Source organism: Euphorbia lathyris, chromosome 8, assembly GCF_963576675.1.
Source record: "Euphorbia lathyris chromosome 8, ddEupLath1.1, whole genome shotgun sequence".
NCBI lineage: Eukaryota > Viridiplantae > Streptophyta > Magnoliopsida > Malpighiales > Euphorbiaceae > Euphorbia > Euphorbia lathyris.
This window is the reverse complement of record NC_088917.1, coordinates 13,636,415-13,651,173: the sequence shown is the minus strand read 5'-3', so window position 1 is coordinate 13,651,173 and position 14,759 is coordinate 13,636,415.

Here is a 14,759-nt window from a genome sequence, read left to right as displayed (position 1 = left end):
CGTTGGAACGATTTAGGTACGTTTCAAAGCCCTGTTAATGATGATCACTCGAATCGCCGTTGGAACGACTTGAGCGTTTGAAAACGTTGAGCAAACAGTTTTAATCTAAAAATGTGATTAAGCATACAAGTCAATTTATTTTGTACAAAACCATTTAGCTAGGAAAGCAATTCAAAACTTCATTATTTACAATGAAACAATTTACAATGTTCGCTTAATCCGTCGTTGGAACGGATTAAGGTTTCAACACGTGATGTTTTGGAAACGGTTTAAAAATGACAAAAAAAGTTATTTACACTTTAGGAATATCTAGAAAAACTTTTAATTTAAACAAACAACTTGAAATCTCTTTTTGTCTTTTATTTTCCCCTTTTCACTCAATTAACCTTCACTTGAACATAATTACAACACTTACTAATTAAACCCAAATTCACCCAACCCAAATACTTTTTAAAACATATATATATATATAGGAAAATCAAAAAAGAGGAAATAAATATACTTATTTATATGAATATACACTATGGCAAAATAATAATAATACTTATATAAAAAAGGTAAAATAATAATGTATATATGAATTAATAAGTAAAAATGGTAGTAAGTATAATACTAGATATGATACACATTTTATTTTAACTTGAGAATATGTAAAAAGTAATGGATAAAGTTTATAAATAAGAAAACCATATTTAAACTAAAATAGTTTTTATACATAATAAATATATGGAGGATAACCCACCCAAAACAATAAAAGGAAAATATACATATATACATATAGCCTTCATAAAACCAAATTAATGAAAATCATACCAAAATATACAAAATAGGTATTCAATAGTAAGTTATTACTAGTCATATACTTTGAAAATAATTTTAATAATCCTATTACATATTTATACATATACCTATACAAGAATAAATGTAAAAAAGATGAGAAAAAAGTTGGGAAAATGGATTTTTTAAGTTCCAGCAGCTTTACCGACGGAAAATCCGTCGGTAACCCGCTTTTAGTGACAGAAAACGGTAATTTACAGAAATAGTCCAACAGTTTCCAGATTTTATCAAAAACATTAGATCTACTCTATTTTATCATTTTAGCCTCCAAACTACCTCAAATCGGGTCATGGTTTGTAACGGAAGATTCTAAAACGACGTTTTATTGAAAATAACGGTTCAAAACATTTATAAAACAACGGATCTACGACGTTTGGATCCCGAACTACCCTTGAATCGGGTCACGGTTCGTATTGGGATCCAAAACGAAGTTTTTATTTCAAAACTAAAACCAAATACTTGTTCAAATGCAAAACAAAAAATTAACTTAACAAATCTAAACAATAAAAGTGTAAAAAAACAAATAAATAAATAGATTCAAACAATAAAAAGAGATGAATAAATAAACGGGTCTAGTTCCTCAGATTATTACCTCTCAATCGGTAATAGGAATGCCAAATCAAGTCGATTGATAGTGTTTTGAGTCGGATTTTTTTTGTGTTTTTGTTTTGTTCGGGTCTCAGGGAATTTTTCCAGGGGTTCGGGTTTTTTTTCCTCCCCTCAATGCATTAGGCTCCATCCTATTTATAGGCATGGAGCCTTAACAATTAAGATTGCTTTGGCTTGGAGACTAAGGGTAGGCTCCAAGCAAAGCTAAATTAGCTTACTCTTAACTTGGAGCCAAGGGTAAGCTAATTTGGCTTAATATATATCATTATAATTATTATTAGGGTAAACTTCAAATAAAACCCCTGTGGTTTCACTAATTTTCAGATAAAGGACTGTGGTTTACTTTTTGTCAAAACGAGGATTGAAGTTTTCAACTTTAACAAAATAAGGACTTTTTCGATTGATACTATTAAAATCACCCTTGACGACTTCAAAAATGACATATTTTAAGAACTACTAATATTCTAAACAACTTTAATTCTTCAACTTTTTTATTTTGAGATTGTTTAGATGATGTTTGGTAAAGAGAGGGAAAGTTAATGTTTAGAGAGAGAAAGTTCTAAAAAAGATGATTTTCGAAAATAGAAAATGTAGTTCCATAAAAAATATGAAATTGAACAACTTTAATTCTTGAAAATTTTCATTTTCAGGTCGTTAAAGATGATTTTAATAGCATTAATCCAAGTGCGAAACTTCAATCCTCGTTTTGACAAAAAGTAAACCACAGTCCTTTATCTAAAAATTAGTGAAACCACAGAGGTTTTATTTGAAATTTACCCTTATTATTATTATTAATGCTATCATTATTATTTTTTATTATTTTTTATTATTATTTTTTTTTTAATAAACCCTATGTAACATTAATGCCAAGTGCACCAAAATGCACTTGGCCGAATGCCAAGTGCAGGGGCTGGGCCTGGGCGGCCCAGTCCTCGTCACGGGCCGTCCAACGGCCCGTGACGTAAATACCGGCCCCGTCAGGGGCCGCGTTTATACCTATATTGGAAAATAAATATAAAATACTCCTAAAATTAACCAAAACTAAAAAATGATTTTTATCAAAAATATTTTTACCAAAACCGATTTTATAAAATTAGCTTTTATAAAATTGGTCTTTTTACAAAACTCTCTTTTTATTTTTCGAGTTTTAAAACAAAACCCTTATTGACCCGAAATTTTATTAATAATAGAATTAATAAGAAAATGACACGAAATACTCCGAACTTGGCGAGACGGTTTAAGATTTCATTCGCGGAACCGATCCGCCCATCATCTCGATTCGATTTTCGAATTCGATCAAACCGGTCTCCACGGTTCCTTTGAACGACGTTTTTTTTATTTATTATTTTTATTGACTCATCATTTATTTTAATCGACTGATTCGGATCTCTTTTTATAATTTTTCTTCATCGGTCCTCCGACCCCGGTGTCTACAGGCGTCTGTCTACTGTAAGTCATCGGCTGAAACTGACCCTCCTCCACCAGCTTAGCCAGCCACCGATTAAAGAAATCCTCCGCAATACCAAACAGAATCGTAGAAAGAGGATCGCCCTATCGAACACCACAAGAACAACCAAAAACACCCTTGATTCCTCCTCCAATGGCAATAGATATTCGAGCCAAATGAAGAATTTCCAAAATCCAGATTCTAAATTGAAGAGAAAAGCCAAAAGCTTCAAGGACAGCCAAAAGAAAATTCCAATCAAGAGTGTTAAAAGCTTTTCTAATATCAATTTTCATAGCCATATTACCTCTGAAGCAGCTTTTATTCAGCAGATTAATCCCCGCAGAAGCTGCTGCAATGCAATGATGAATACTTCTACCCGTGATGAAACCGAATTGGTTATTAGACATAATGCGGGAGGTAATAGGCGCTAGCCTGTCAGAGAGAATCTTTGAAATAATCTTATAATTGAAATTGCCCATAGTAATTGGCTTGAAATGCTGAATCTCATTGGCATTAGCAGAATTGGGAAGTAGAGCCATAATACTGGAATTTATACCTGGCAACATAAGACCACAGTCAAAAAAGCTAACCACCATATTACAGACATCAATGTTTATAATATCCCAAAAATGCTGATAGAAGACACCCCCAAAATTGTCAGGGCCCGGGAACTGTCTCGGTTCAGATTGAAAATCGCCGACCGAATCTCATTCATTGAAGGGCGATGCGTAAGAGACTCATTGTCCATATCAGAAACACAAATAGGGATAACCCCTGCAATAGCATCATGTTCGACATGTAGCCTGCTGCTTGTGAAAAGATTGGAGTAATAATCCACAACATGTTGAGAGATGAGATTTTCATCATGAACCAAAATGCCATCAATCATAAGAGTGTCCAGCGAAGAATGAGTTTTTCTTCCTTTCACCGAGCGATGAAAGTAACTCGAATTACGATCCCCTGCGTTAAGCCACTTTTCTCTACTTTTATCCCGGAACAGCAGCTCCTGCCTGAAAAGCTGGAGGTCCATATCCCGTTTTGCTTCTGCCTCCTGCGCATGGTTATCCTCAGACATCCCCTGTAAAGATATCGCCTATTGAATGTTTGCAAGACGCAAGTTTGCAGATCCAATATTGGCCTCAACCCTTCCAAAGACTTCTCTGTTCCAAACCCGAAGTTTATGGCGTAACGTTTTCAACTTATGGAAAAGCAATTACGCCGGCGGCAAGGAAATATAAGCATTTTGCCAATGCGAAGAAACCAGATCCCTGAGCAAAAGATGAGTAGTCCACATGGATAAAAAAAGAAAACGAGATGGTCTAGCCAAACCCGATTTACAAACAAGAAGCAATGGACTATGATCATAATGATAGCGCGATAGAGCAGTGCAGCTGACAGAATCCCAAACATCAACAAATTCTTCCGATACCAAGGCCTTATCAAGTTTGCTTTCAACATGTTCAGCGCCAAATCTACCATTCGACCAAGTGTAATGCATACCTGTAGTAGCCACTTCAACTAGACCATTATTGTTTATAAAACTACGAAATTCCTTGCAGCTAACAGCAGACAGGCTATGACCAGTTTTTTCATGAGCCCCTGTAACCGCATTAAAGTCCCCGATGACCAGATTGATCCGACTGTCTTCAATTGCACTAACCGAATCCCAAAGTAGACACCGTCTACCAAACATGGAAAGCTATATAGATTGTGTATAAAGATTCTACTAATTTTGAATTTATTTCGTCAGGCCAGCACATATGCATCAATTAACAGGACTAATCAGTCATAGGTTTAGGAGTGCACCCGTTTAGTTCCAGGATAAAAAGGAATTCAAATTTTGTATTGTCAATGTAGTTATAATACCAATTTAGATTTAAAAGATGAGCATATGATAGTCTAAGTCTAAAAATTCCTATTTTAAACTTTTAAGTATATTTTTTTAATAAGATGCACAATTTTTTGTTTTGCTCGTTATAAATATGAGTTTTTAGTCTGATTTGTTTTTGTAATCTTTAGAATTGCAACGTATATTTGACCGATTAAAAATTAGTCGAGTATGATATAATCTAAAATTTTATATTACATATAGCTAAATGGATTGAATAGTGTTTCAGTCTAAAATCTTCGTCAAAATTGATTATTGATTATTATTTGTGCTATGATTTTAATCACCTATGCAAGAATTTAAGCCTAAAAAGCTATATGAGTTGTTTATAAAGATTTTACTAATTTTGAAGTTATTCCGTCAGGCCCAGAACATATACACCAATTAACAGGTCGGCCATGTGCATAGGTCAAGCTAGAGCCAAAACGGGCTCTATTTTTTACTATTTATACGTATTACTTTTCGTTTATTGTAAATATAGTAATTAGAGGTGCACACAAAGATCCAGAAAACCGAAAAACCAAAAAACCAAACCGAAACCAAATCAAAAATAAGGTTAACCAAAACCGATAGACTAGTATACGGTTTTTAATTTTAAAAATAATGGTTATGGTTACGGTTTCTTTATTCCAAAACCCGCGGTTAACCGAAACCGATCGAATCTCAATTAAATATTAAAAAATATATAAATAAATTTATTTATATGGGTAAACAATTATTTAGTCCCTATAGTTTTTCATAACTCATTAATCAATCCACTATTTAATTATAAGGTCTCTAAATTTTTTCACTTTTAATGGTTTAGTCCTTCTATCAAATATTAATATCAAATGAGATAAAAAATATGTAAATAACTCTCAATTAATTTGTTACTGTCTCTTTAATTTCAGTTTATGCGGCTTTTTTTCTTTTATGTTTCTGGATGTAGAAACAAGGATACAATTTTATTACTTGTTTTCCAAAACTTTATAGTCAAAAGTTATATTGGGGGCATTTTGATTTTTTTTATCCTTTTAATTTTTCTTTAACACATTTTTAGACGGAGATTTGATATAGGGACAAAACAATTTAATGGAATCAAAACTGAGGGATCATAATGCACGTACATCTCCATCTCATAATCTCTTTAACTCGTCATTGACTCGTCGTCTCCCTCACAATAAAAATTAGAATTCTTTTGTTATTTTTATTTTTATTTTTATTTACTAATGGTTAGAAACCGAAATAAAAGGTTAACCGACCAAAATAATTGGTTAACCGATTAGTGGTTAACTGAATTTAATGGACTAGTGTATGGTTAGTGTTTTTAAAAAACCGATTAAATGGTTAACCGACTAAATTAACCTTAATGGATTGGTTAACCGACCACGTACACCCCTAATAGTAATAATACCATTCAGATTTAAAAGATGATCAAATAATATGACACTTTATGTCTAAAATGAGTCCAAATTTTTATTTTAAACTTCTAATTATAAATTTTCATCAATTTTAATCTTGAGCCTATATTGCAAATTACTTAGAGAAAAGAAACCCAAACAGAAACAAGCATTTAATTGTTATCTTAAAAAAAAAAGATTTAGGCATAGTTGCCAAGACGAGATTCGACTCGTGGACCGAAATCTACACTTTTTGATTTGTGAATCGTAAGATTTAGTTCAAATTCATAATATTATAAAAAAATAAAATATTTATCATGTTGAACTCAAAATATCTTAATTTATGAATTAAATTTTAATTTATGAAAATTATATTTAAAAATATAAAAAGGAAGTGTAAAAATGTCATCATTTTTAAGAAATTAGCGTTGAACTTAAGAGTTTTTATATTAAGCACTGGGTCTTCTATGTTGTTCGGAGGATGAAAAGAAAAAAGCTTGTGGAACCATGGATGGTTGGGTGATTTCAGATTATGTGATTGGGTCCAACTCATCCCAAAAATCCAGGTCATCTCAATAGTGGATTATTACACGAAAATTAAAGGGGATTAAAATTGGATCGAAATTGAGAAGTGGCTCCTAGTGGAATATTGCCTTCAAATAGCTGCAATTAAACTAGATAAAACGAGAATTTTTATAGATCAACTAATATGGAAGGAAATAATCAATGGCCCAATTTAAACTATGTAGTTTCCGTCTGTTGTCTCTATAAAATTTGAGGTTATAGTGGTTCTAGTTTCTTTTATCTCTATTTTTTATGATAGGGTGCTGAATTAACACCTCTAAAATTGACCCAAGTTCCCTCTTCAAATTTAAAGTTTTAATTTTTTTTGACCAAACTCTAAATCTAAAGTTCTATTTTTTTTCTATTATAAATCCAAAATTTTAATTTTATTTGGTCGGTTAGGCCCTCTATTAAATCCAAATTTCTAAATTTTTTGGTATGTTAGACTCTTCTTAAATCCAAATTTCTAATTTTTTTAGTCCGATTTTTTTTTACAGATTAAGAATCTTAAACACAATATAGCTTAATTTTGAGAAGTTTTACCTTGGTACTTAAAAATTGATTCTTGACCACTCAAATTATAAAATGTATATGTACAAAAAAAAATTTGAACAAGTTCAATGCAGAAAAAAGAATAATTTATACACGCACATGTAAAATCCGCCCCCCAACCAATAGATCATGTATTCACCACTTGTTCGGAACTACTCTCCATGCTTTTAAAGACTGCTCCGAGAGTCGGAAGATATGGTCTGTGTTTACAATAGTGAATGAGGATAACGAATTTTTTGTTATGGATGTTGATACTTGGCTGTGGAAGAATTTGAAGCAGTGAGATAAAAGTAATTGGGATAGCAGATAGAATATTCTATTCATTATCTCCTTGTGGCACCCATGGAAACGAAGGATATGGATACATACGGATACAGTATGATTTTTGACATTTTCAAGCTTGGAAAATAGAGAAATTATCGACACAATTAAGACTTTTTCTCTATTGGTCTCAAATGATACCATGGACACAATAGTAACTCCGAACCCGAACGAGAAATGATCTTCATCCCCTCTATTCATTGGATTAAACTTAACACGGATGACTCTTGTTGTCCTTACGACTGAATTTATTATAGCCGGAGGACTTTTACAGGAGGAAAATGGACGTTGGTTATTGGGTTTTCATAAACATCTGTTTGTATTTATTTATTATTGACAAAATTATCCTTTTTATTTCCAAAAAATATGTTTTTTTTAAACTTTCCACAAAATATGTTTATTCTTTAACATTATTTATATTTTTACAATATTATTACCGGAAGAACAAAGTTTTGTTGCGTTCAATAAATTTTTTATTTTTTATATAAATTATTTTTATTAATGTGTAACACATTTTTTATTTTATAATAGGATAAGGTGCAAAAATACCTCTAATATTTATAGTCAGAAACAATTTTACCATTAAGGTCTAAAATTGTGCAATTATACCCCTAATGTTGGCAGCCAAAAATAATTTTTGTTTGTTGCATCAAGATTTATATATGACTATCAAATGTGGTTAATAATATAGTTATTTAATTATTTGGTATTTATTATTTCTGAAATAATATTAAAGTTTATATGTAAAAAAAAAAAAAAAAGTTGTGTATGGCCTCTAAAATGTTGGAACCGTCCATGTGTATGGTCTCCAATTATCGGGTCAGTTACAGAGTCGTAAGCCCATGCAACAAAGATTCCCGAAGTATGGGAACAAATTGTGGTTGGATCAACATCGAGGTTCAAATAGAGTAAAACAACCAATCAATTTTTATGCACTACTTGGTTGATAATATCATCCGGTTGTGGACACTAATAAATTCAGTTACCAGCTCAAGCTATGTTCCTTGTGGTTCGGTACCTATCAGAGTGGCGCAGCTCTCACGTCACAAAGCTCTTTCATCAGGCCCTGTTGTTGTTTCTGTTCGTGCTCCTGTTGCGGATCCAGATCGTATTCATGCTGTTGCCTCTGTTAGTGCTGCTGCTGGTTCTGTTCAGCTTACGGCTGGTCTGGAGGATGGCGTGGCGTTGCGAATTTCTGCTCATAAGCGAGCGCCTTCAGCTCCAGCGGATCCTGTTTCTGCTCTTCCTGCGTCTGTTGTTAGTCCCGTGCCGCTGCTGGTATCGAGGAGCAGGGACAGTGGCGTCGCTAGCGGTGAGGGAGTCGAGAACGTCACCAACGGCCATAGGCGTCTACACGCAGCAATTCCTTCGGCAGCTACAGGAGGTACTGCCTCCAGCCGTTCCGAACTGGTGAAGCACTGGATAAGACCACCTGTTGGTGCTGTGAAAATCAACTGCAACGCCGCGGTCTTCGGGTCAGCGAGTCCCGGGGGGGGTTGGGAGAACTTCTCCGGTCCTCTGATGGTTCGTTTATGGCGTGCAGGAGTACATTAATCAATGACGTGCGTATGTTGGAGGCCTTGGCGTTACGTGAGGCTATTTTTTGGACAGTTGAGTTAAATTGCATAGACGTTATTTTTGAATCTGATTCTCTTTCTGTAGTTAATAGTATTTATTTTTTGGGTTCCGATTTGTCGGACTTTGGTTCAGTTATCCAGAATTGTAAAATTATTCTAGGTACAAGGCACGATTTTAAAGTGTCTCTTATTCTGCGTCTAGCGAATAGGAGTGCTCATGTCGTTGCACGATATGCCTTTTCCAATACTAGTGAGTTTATAGCTTTTATTGCTCCGCTCTGGTTGCATGACACTATTTGTTCCGATTTGATTCATTGATTTATTGATTCCTTATTCCTCAAAAATAATAATTATATACCTAATGATTGCTCCTTTTCATATTTTTATTTGCATTTTCACTAAAAAAAAAAAAGTCTCTGGCTAGCGTGTTAACAGTAAATGCTAATACCAGTGTGTGGAGAGGCGCCGAAGGACAACCATCAAACCAAGATGGTGAGCTTCGATTGCAAATATTAAATCAAACAGATACATTGTTTGAATTTTTATAAATCAAGACAACTTTTAACATTTCATTCAAACGGATACCTTTTATATTTTGGCATAAAGTTCAAATTCATCCTTAAACTATATATCCTGAAAATCAATAATTAGATTTCCATGTTTTAGAAATAAATTCTCATAAGGGTTCTGATTAAAGATTTTGTCTATTATAAGGCTCCTTTAACTAGGATTGAAACCGACAGCTAGTTTACTGGTTTCAAATTGTAAAGAAACCGGTAGATTAGCTACCGATTTCTTAATTTAATTTTTTTTTTTAAAATTACTGAAACCGGTAGATCACCTATGGGTTTCAGCTAGCTATACATACTTTTAAGTATGTATTCGGTGGACTTTGAGGGAAAAGTTTAATATTGGTCTCTTTTTAAAAAAAATTAATTTAACTTCAAATAATTAATATCATATTAGTAGGTCATATAATGTATTTATAATAATTTAGAAGGTTCGAATCATATTTCTAGATAATAATTATAATTTTATTATCTTTATTAATAAAGTGACATGTAAAAATACCAAAGAAAATAACAATAATTTTAAATATTCGTGCCGTTTTGGGGTTAGTATATCAACCCTAACTCAATCCAAAAATTTGCATGTCAGTTTCGTGTCAATCCAAAAATGACATATTACCTATTTAGCTAAACTCAAACACTATAATTGCGCATTGATGTAACACGAAATCGACACGAAACTGTGAAACCGATGCGATTACACGATACAAAATCAATTATACGATACGAAACTGAACCTTTAATTTTGATTCAAACGGTTCCATGATATAAGTTCCGTTTAGTTTACTTGAAAGCTATTACTTTTGTAGAAAACTATTACTACTTTTTAACTATTAAATGTAAACATAAAATGAAATATACTAAACAGATAAAAGCCTCCCTTAAACGAGTGACTAAACACGCGGACAGTATGAAAGACTATCTGAGTGGCCCATGTCTGATTCCTGTTAAATTGAAGGATGTGTTGACTGTCAAGAAAGTGTCCGCAGCAGGCCCGTCCCTGAGCCTGGGCAGGAGGGGCGCCTGTCCAGGGATAAGAAGGCCCCAATTATAGTAATGTATTAGTATTATTATATGCTTTTAAATTATACTTAATTAAATTAAAAATAATATACTTAATTGGCATTAGATTCTTTCCAAATTAGTCTTTCCAAATTAAATAGGTTCGCATTAGACTAAATTAAAAAAAATTGATTAAAAACGTTGGTATAAGTTATAAATAATTTTTCCAGATCCCCTAATTTACTTCAATTTCTTTCCAAATTTTCTAATAAAAACGTTTGTCATCAATTCCCTAATTTATTTCAGAATCTTTCTATAATTATCTCTCACACCCGTCAATCGTAATAAAAATTTATAATTTATCTCTCTTCTTTAATCACACTTCAATCTCAAAGAATATTAAACGGTAATATTATCATTCATCTTGAATTCATCAGCTATATATCAATTTTTTTCTTTGATCACCTCACAGTGAAACTTCCAATTGCTAATAGCCTCTTTTTTTTTACTTGAGAAACTATTAGATTCCGATTTATTTGGTCTTTAGAGGCAATTTGGGAGAAACGTATCAAAAAAATTTACAATTTCAAGAACTTAACGCCGCTAAAGCCCGTTAACAGATGTGATTTTTATATTTGGTTTTTAATTTTTCTGTTATCATGCTTTTATGTCTAAAGAACATAAAATCTATTAGAACTATTCTATAATTTATTAAATTTGAGAAATTTGCATCTAGAAATGCTCGTATACATCATTTTGTATAAGAAATTGAATACTTAAAGCAATATAAAATGTTTTTTATTAGATCGTTTGTTAAATGAAACAAAAAAAAGTGTCATTTTTAAGTAATCTTCTTTTATACAATTGTTTTTCTACTTTATTTTTTATTTGCACTTATTTATTAGGACACTATTTGATAATTCGCTCATGGGCCTCTAAAATCTCAGGATCGGCCTTGATCCGCAGGAGCTGTTTCTCCTCATAAAAAGTGAAATATAGCCGTTTCCTTCAACTTCCCTCCCCTCTAGAAAGTGCTAAAATATACCAAGTTCTCATTTTTTCCCCTTTCTCAGAGCTTCTGCTTGCTGTCTTTTCCTTCTTCCTCTTTCTTTTTTCTGAACGGTTTAGTAAAAGTTGTAATTATTTTTTCTGAAATAAAAAATTAATTTCAAATTACATTAATTAATCCATTAGCAATCCAATTAAAAGAGAATATTTTAATTCAAATTCATTAATTTTGACAAGTCATCAACATAATATTATCAATAAATAATAATAGTGATTTTTTTTGAACTAGTAATAATTAATATATTCCTGCATGCATTTGAAAAAGAAAAACACATTTAAAGCTTTGAATGAATTTGTGCCATGTCCAATTAAAATTATAATCTAATCAAAATTGTGCAATTATCAAATAAGGAGATTATTATCTTAATTAATCCATAAATTTCAAGATATATTATATTAATAGGTTAAATAAAACTTAAATCATTTTTTCAAACCAAAAACAAAACTTAAATCATTAGTTTTTATAGGATTTTTTAATTCCGGTTTAACCCCAGTTCAACCCGGATTGAACCTTAAACCCTTAACCCTTTAGCTCTTCGGGTTTTTTAACCGGTCCGGTTTTGACAACCATGATTGGAGATTATATATCTTAGTCACTCTTAAATCACTAAGAGTCAATTATTTATATTATTTTTAGAGAATGCACTAAGAGTCTCCTTGAGATGCTCTAAATATCCAAAAATTACAACGGGAGTTAACATCGCTTGCTATTTCACTATTTTTCTCTTCCAGCCGGAGAGACAATTCAGCCGGTAGATATTAATATGAAATGAACCTTTAACTATCAGTTTAAGTTTTTAGTTTGAGCAGTTTATGACATGGGGTAAATTATATTTATAACTGGATTTTGTTTTTTTAATGTTATGATCACTGAATTTCAAAACCTAACCTAAAAGTAACTTAATTTTACACTTTTTAACATAACCACTAAATTTTAACCAATTTTTTAAAATGACTCTTACCGACTTTAAAATGAGATATTTAAGAATTAAAGTTGTTTAGAATAACATTTATCATGAAACCATATTTTTTTATTTTCTAAATCACCATCTTTGGAACTTGCTCTTTAAAAATTCACTTTCTTTCCTAACTAAACAATCTATAAATGACCTCAAAATGAAATTTTTCAAGAATTAAAGTTTCTTTCAATATCATTAATTCTTAAAGTTTTTTTTATTTTAAGTTTTAAAAACGGGTTAGAAAAAGAAAAGTTCAGTAGTCAAAGGTGTAATTTACCGGTAAGAGCATCCACAATGCATGTATCATTTTTTTTTTCTCACTTCACCAAAACCCCATCTTTTTCAAAAAAAAAAAATTAATACACTTAACCACATCTCTATTACACCCATTTCGTATCACTTTTCTATGTAGATTCTATTTGTCATAAAATTCTTACACACTTTAAATAAACTATTATTTCAATCCACCAAACAATTGATCTAATTATTTCATCATTCAATTTAAATAATTCAATTAATCAATAAATTAGTTCAAAAAATAAATATCAATTATATCTAAAATTATTTACCACCAAAATATTTAATTAAATATATAATTAATTGTAAAAATAACATATATCACAAACGATATCATATGCTAAAAGAGAAGTATTAATTTAAAAAAATACAATTAATATTAAAATACAATTAAAAAAATACAATTAATACTAAAATACAATTCAAACTAACACGGGAATACATCTGGATATTTCTTCATGAGGTGTGTGCACATAACATCATATCTTTTCTTCTGCTCTTCATCCATTCCGGCTGAACTCTTTATAATAAATTCAAAATCTCTTTGCATCATAACATGGTCATTTTGTTGTGCCACTACCCTAGCCATTGCAATTTTTTCATTATGCATTTTTTCAACCCGTATATCAATAAGTGTTCCGTCAATCTCTTCTTCTTCTTCTTCTTCTTCTTCTTCTTCTTCGTCATCTTGAAGATCGACAACACCCCCATTTGGCGAGTCAAGATTTGGCGACCGTGATTCGGAAAATGAACTTCTTGAACTATTGAATGAAAGATACGGATCATTATAACCCGAATTTCGGAAGTGAAAGTTAATCGGTTGACTATCGTTAAATTGGGTCATATTGGCGTAATTGATATCAGGGTGGAAGAAGTTGTGAGGGTTTGGCATAAAATGGCCGTAATTATTAGGAAATACGGGTTGTGGAGAACCCCTCATGGGAGATATTTGCATATTCGATGTATTTCGGTTTGGCATTTGGAAATGATTAGGGTGTTGCGAATCGGAATACTGATTTTTCTGAGAGGATTGTTTGCTACGTTGACGTTTATCCATATTTCGAAATATGTTTGGTAATAAAATTGGGAAGAGATAGTATTTAGATGTGTTTTTGTGTATCTAAAATGAATTGAGTATTTATAATGAAATTTTAAAAAAATAGTTGTTATAGTTACCATTATATATATATATAGGCTTAAGGCCCAAGTGAGTCCTTCAACTATTCACCCAAAATCAATTAAATCCATATCCTTTTAAAATCATCAATCACCTCCCTATCCTCTTCTCAAATCTCCAATTAACCCCTCTCTCTGCAATTAACCCCACCCTCAATCATTCAACTAACTCAGCTCCGTGAAAAAGGGAATTAGCAATAAATTTAACCTAGCTTCTTTTTTGGGTCCCATCATTACAAATTCTTACTTACTTATTTATGGAATAAGGTGTAAAAATACACCTAACATATTAGTAAGAGTAATTTTACTTCTAACGTCTAAAATTATGTAATTTTATCTCTAACATTAGTAGCCAATTTTAAAAATAATTCATCAAACTGATAATGAATCTTGTCATCTACGCTCAAGATATGAGTCATTTTAGACGTGAAATTTTTTTAAAACAAAAGAAAAGATATATTGTCTTTTGTACGAGTTGGATAAAAAAATTCAAATATTTCAACTGAATTTAAAA